Genomic DNA, 6,538 nt, shown 5'->3' with positions numbered 1-6,538 from the left:
AGTAGGAGAAAATCTTTTCCACACACGCTTCAGATAGAGCACTTTTCCCCAAAATTTATAAAGAACCTACAAAACTTTATGCCAAAAATACAAAGAACCCCAATCAATAAGTGGGCCAAGGAACTGGACAGACACTTTGCAGAAGAAAACATACAGGCGATCAACAAGTATATGAAAAAGTGTTCAGCATCTCTAGTAATTAGAGAAATGCAAATTAAAATAACTAAGATTTCATCCTAATCAGAATGGCAGTTATCAAGAACACAAACAATAATAGATGTTGGTGTGGATGTGGGGAAAAAGGCGCACTCATACATTGCTGATAGAGTTGCAAATTGGTGCAGCCACTCTGGAAAGTGGTGTGAAGAATTCTCAGAAAACTTGAAATAGACCCACCTTTTGACTCAGTTATCCCACTCATCGGTTTATACCCAAAAGACTTAAAATCAGCATACTACAGTGACACAGCCACATCAATGTTTATAGCAGCTCAGCCCCGCCGGCACAGAGGCTGCTGTTACGCTGCATGCAGCCCAAGCGGCCCTGGACAGCGGTGCCTCTGGAAGGAGGTGGAGACCCCGGCCTCCACCAAAGCCACAGCTCAAGGAGCTGGGGCCACAGGAGAGGTGAGAAGGGGCCGGCATCCCAACGGCCTTCCAGGAGACAGACCAGCAGGCCAGGTAACGGGAAGGCTGGGCAGAGGAAGCAGCGTGCTTCGGTGAAACAAAAGTTGGTGGAAGCCTTGGGCATGGGCGAGCTGGGAGGCTGCGGGTGAGAGTTCTGGGGAAGGTCACATTGCCAGCCAAAGTGGGCGCTGGGCTTCCAGGACGGGCATGGGCAGCAGGTTCCCTGCACTCCAGCAGATGACGCCTGACGACCCGAGAGCTGACGGTGACCGCACTCAGCAGCCCTGATCCAGCTCAACCTGACCTCCAGCTTTTCCAGGGCTGCTGCAGGATCCGAGGAGACCTCGCTCCAGGAGGAGGGCTAAACCCTGATGCGGTGAGTGCGACTTGTCGGCGATGGAGTGTCAAACTCCATTTTAAAGTACTTTCTTTAGAAACGTGATGCTGAGCGTCTTAAGTCAGATGTTAAACCCACCTTGTTCTTTTGTTGTCATGGAATTTACTTGGATAAAAGACTGCAGTACCTGTTTTTAGAGAGAAAGGGGAAAAGATGCGTTGCTAGTTTTCCTGATCTACTTCACCTCTAGTAAACTTGTGTTCTGAATAGATTCTGGGCCCTAAAATGATGGTGGGTGATGTACGAATCCTTTTGAGGAGTCTGGACACTGACTCTCTTTTCTGTGCTCCGGCTCCTTAGCTCTCCCCTTGAGATGCTGGCGACCTTGAAGGGTGGCAGAAACGCTTTGATCCTGCCCTGCCTGAGGCCCGGCTTGCAGTTATTTTTAGTGATCTCACACACATTCCTTTCATAATCTTCTGTTGTCACCACAAGGAAATGAACAAGACGATATTCCAGAGAGTTAAGTTGGCTTTGATTTTGTAAGATTAGTAGTTGCAGAAATTGAACTCTGGGTGGCACCCGACCACCATCAAAAATACGAATATGGTCCTTTTTAAAAATAATCTGAATAGAAAATTCCACAAACCAAAGAGATTATCATTTTAATCCTTTGCTACAGCTCAGGTTTTGATTTTTTTTTTTTTTTTTAAGTGCTGGGGTCAAACCCAGGGCCTTTTATATCTACACAAATGCTCTAAAACTGAACTACAACCCTAGCTCCGAAATTTCTGTTTGGAAATAATTTCAAACTTGTGAAATATTGTGAAAACAACTATATGCCCTTTACCCGGATTACTTATTTGAGACCATTCACTTTGTGTGTGTGTGCAGATAAATCATATATTTTGGGTCTTAACATATTTTACTGTGGTATTTCTTCAAAACAGGGGTACTCAAGAGTATTCTTTTAGTGGTTAAGAATCATAGAGAATATTTTTACAGTTCAGAAGATTATGATTAAAATGTCATTTTGCTGAAAAAAAAACTACATCGTAAGCTCTAGTTCTATGTGTTTATGTAAACTTAAATCATGATTTATAAATGTAAAAACAATTTCATTTCAATTTCTGCAAAGTAAGCCTTTCTTGAATTAAATCCTAAACTAGGGGAGCAAAATTAACTGTAACTTAATGAGAAAACAGAAAATGATCAATTTTTTAAAGTTTTTTTTAAATGGGCATTTGTTTTTTATTTTATTTTAATTTATTTTTATTGTAAACAAATGGGATACATGTTGTTTCTGTTTGTACATGGAGTAACAGCATACCATTTGCATGATCATACATTTACCTAGGGTAATGGTGTTTGATTCATTCTGTTATTTTTTCCTTCCCCCTCACCCCTCTTTTCCTTCTATACAGTCCCTCCTTCCTCCATTCTGTCCCCCTCCCACCCCCCATTATGTGTCATCATCCGCTTATCAGCGAGATCACTCGTCCTTTAGGTTTTTTTGAGATTGGCTTATCTCACTTAGCATGATATTCTCCCGTTTCATCCATTTGCCTGCAAATGCCATAATTTTTAAATGGGCATTTTTCTTTAAAGTTGTCAATGGATCTTTACATTTTATTTACTTATTTAGATGCGGTGCTGAGAATCGAACCCAGTGCCTCACAAGTGCTACGCAAGCACTCTACCACTGAGCCACAATCCCAACCCAAGAGGATCAATTTTTGAACTAGAAGAGCCACTGGTAAAAATAATAAGAAAACGTTATGCTGTTGAGATATATTTTATCCTTAAAAAAATCCCTAAAAATCTCAAATTCCAATTAATCCAATAGTAGGAAGTGAAAAATAAGCAAAATAATACATTTGTAAACACATGGTAAATAGGAAATAATAAGTATGATTATAGAAATCAATCCAAAACATCTCTAATTATAGTACATGTTAATGATCTAAAGTCACATAAAATGTATCAAAATTTAGGTGTTTATATTAGACACTTAAAACATAAGCACATAGAAAGATCCAACCTAAAGAGAGACAGACGTACAGGAGCAGCATTGAGATAATGGAGAACGTGTAGTGCATGCCATTTTGGACACAGAGGACTATGGTTGATTATGCGTTTTGAATAAAAATATAGTTGAATATATATGTTAAAGACTGAATATACATATAACCCCACATCAGATATAGTAGAAAATATAGTGGAAAAGCATTATTAGAAATTAGGATGGATATTACACCGTGAAAAGGGAAAGTATCCCTGAAGTTAGAAAGATCAGTAAGAATCTAGGTCCTAACGACATGATTGGCAGCACGAGCAAAGGAACACGCAGGCCTGGCTCCAGAGACCAGAGCGCGGTGCAGGCGAGACCGGCGCCTGGAGGGACCCTGGAGGGACCCTGGAGGGACCCTGGAGGCCACGCTGGGGACAGCGGCGCTCTCAGGCCCTGCTGGGACCGGGAACGCGGATGGAGCCGATTCCACGAAACCTCAACTCAGAAATCTCACTTCTAAGGATTCATCCCAAAATACACTTGCAAAAATATGAAAAGACATGATGCCCCAGGCCATTTCCTTCATGTCTATTTGCAGAAGCGCGAGGCGGGAAGCCCACCCACGTGCCCACGAACCTGGCTGGTTGAGCGAGGCCGGAACAGCCTGGGCGCGCAGCTGCAGAGCCACCCGAAGTGGCCTGGGGCCCAGGTGTGAGTTTTGTTTTGTTTTGTTTCTGCTTTTCTTTTTCAGGACATATTTTGGGCGGAAGAACGAGGGTGAAAAAAGAGCATCTGCGCAGTGCTGCTACTCACCTAAGAAAACGAGTATTTATGCACACATGTCCTCAGCCGTCCATCCAGCTACCTCTGAACCAGAGAATCAAGCCAGAAGTTTGGTTAGAAGTTACCTAAAGTTCAGTGACTCTTCTCCTAGGTAAATTCCCGAGAGCACAAACGGTGTAACTGGATGTTCACAGCAGCATCGTTCACAACAGACAAGCACAGGGGCAACCCGGATGCCCGCCAGCTGATGAATGGATACACAAATAGAAAGCAATGAAGGGGCTGTGGCTGTGTCAGTGGTGCAGACTTGCCTGGCGTGTGTGAGGCACTGGGTTCGAGCCTTGGCATCACATAAAAATGAATAAAAAAACAAGGTATAAAAAATGTATCTTAAAAAAAAAAAAAAGAAATGAAGTGTCAATTCACACTATAAAACAAACAAACCCTGAAAACATCACACTAAGTCAGTCAGTCATAAAAGGACACACATTGATTATTCCACCTTTTTATGGAAAGTCTAAAATGGGTAAATCCAGTGAGAAAGAAGTAGATCAGTGGTTGCCTGGGGCTGGGCGGAGTGGGAAAGGAGGCTGGTGAGCAAGGAGTCTCTTTGGGGTGACGTGGACTATTCAGAACTTAGTGATGATGGTGGCAGCGTTTTGTACGCATATGAAAGCCACTCGACCATGCGGTTTGAAAGGGTGAGTGTTGCTGGGCGTGGTGGCCATTCCTCCCAGCTGCCGGGAGGCTAAAGCAGGAGGATCTCCAGCTCAGAGCCAGCCTCAGCCACTTAACAAGGCCCTGAGCAACTCAGTGAGACCCTGTCTCTAAATGAAATGTAAAAAAAGGGCTGTGGATGTGGCTCACTGGTTAAGTGCCTCTAGGTTCAGTTCCCAGTACCAAAAAAAAAAAAAGAAAAGAAAAGAAAAGAAAAGAAAAAAAGGATGAATGTTGTAGTATATTAATTATATCTCAAAAATGTTGGTCTTATCAATATGAAGAAGCAACAAAGTAGACACGATAGGAGTAGGAGCTGAATTTCTCTGAAGATACCTTGTTTAATACATTTGAAGTCAGAATCAATTGAACAAGGCACATAGCTATAAAGTTAGATGGAACAGAAGTTAAAAGACAACTCCTAAGATCCTACCTCTGGATGGCAGAGTGACCCCCTGGGCCTACTTCACAGTGAAATTGCTGAAAAGCATCTAAAAAAGAACTGAATTCTCCAGAGATTGTCTTGAGGCCATATAGCAGCTGTTCCAACCAGGCAAGAATAAGGAGTCTGTGGCATCAGAACTCTGGTCATTTCCTAGCCCTCCCACCCAGAGCGAGGGAAACTACTCAGGACACAGGCAGCTGAGAGCACAGGCCCCTGCCCGCAGCCCCTGACTGACGGAGTAGTATTCTACAGCGTCCTCTCCAAGAGCGGTGGGCAGTCCACAGCTCCATGAGCGCTGGGCAGTCGGCCCGGAGGGGGGTGCTTTGTCTTTGGCCAGGTGTATTAAGAATATCTAGTCCAATTTCCTTCACCCAAGTTCATTCATAAAGCCAAACAGTTTCCATGCCAGGACAGGGAAGCCCAGAATACCAGCAGCTACAGAGTAGCTATTAGAGAAATGGAGAACAGAAAAATGAGAGAGAAAAGTAATGACCCGAAAGCTGGTTCTCTGGAACATCAACATTGGCAGATCTTGAGATAGGTTAATCAAAGAGAGAGAGAGAGAGACAGAGAGAGAGACAGAGAGAGAGAGAGAGAGAGAGAGAGAGAGAGAGAGAGAGAGAGAGAAGTCTCAAATGAAAGAGGGAACATTACTATTGACATTTAGAAATAAAAAAGGATTGTGAAGGAATATTATGAACAATTGTAAGCCAATAAATTATATAAGCACTGAGAAGTATAAGTATGAATAAATAATTTAGAAAAATGGGTAGATTCCTAAAAAGACAAAAACTGCTAAATCCAAGTCAAGAACAGAAGATCCAAGTAGACCAACAACAAGTAAAAAGGTTTAATTTGTACAAAAGAACTAAAAAGGGATCCATAAAGAAAAGCCCAAGGCAGATGGTTTCCCAGGTGAATTCTGCTGAACATTTAAGGAAGTATGAATGCCAGTTCTTCATGAACTCTTCTAGGAAATAGAAGAGAAGGAAATCACTCTTGATGCACTCTAAGAGACTACTGTCTCCCTCATACAAACCTACACCTTAAAAAGATAAAACTGCACCAGGATCGCTTATGAGATCTCTTAATATACATAAAATACATTATATGTACACACATATATGCAGAAATCCTCAACAATATGCTACCAAACCAAAATATCTAACTGAAAAACATAAGCATCTATGTTACATAGACACCAAGACAAAGTGTTTATGTAGTGTCTTCTACATTGCCATGAAAAAATCCACACTCATAAATTGGAAGACAATATTACTAAAACTGCCATACTTCCCAGACTGATATAGGAATTTAACACAATCCCTATCAGAATACCAACTGGCTTCTTTGCAGAGATCGACAAGCCCATCTGAAAATTCATATGGAAGCTCTAGGGACCCAGAATAGCTAAAACAATCTTATAAAAGAACCAATCTGTGTGACTCAGGGTTCCTGACTTCAAAAACCTAATGCAAAGCAAGGGCAGCCAGGCACTGTAGACGGATGCAGGCTAGCTGCGGAGATCCATGGGTTAGAACCTGAGTTCAGAAATCAGCCCTTGCAGGGGGCTCAACTGATTTTCAACAAGAATGCCGGGGATTCACTGGAGAAAAGTA

The sequence above is a fragment of the Sciurus vulgaris genome (genome assembly GCF_902686455.1).
Source record: "Sciurus vulgaris genome assembly, chromosome: 10".
NCBI lineage: Eukaryota > Metazoa > Chordata > Mammalia > Rodentia > Sciuridae > Sciurus > Sciurus vulgaris.
The sequence above is the reverse complement of the archived record's forward strand: the minus strand, read 5'-3'. Positions refer to the sequence as shown.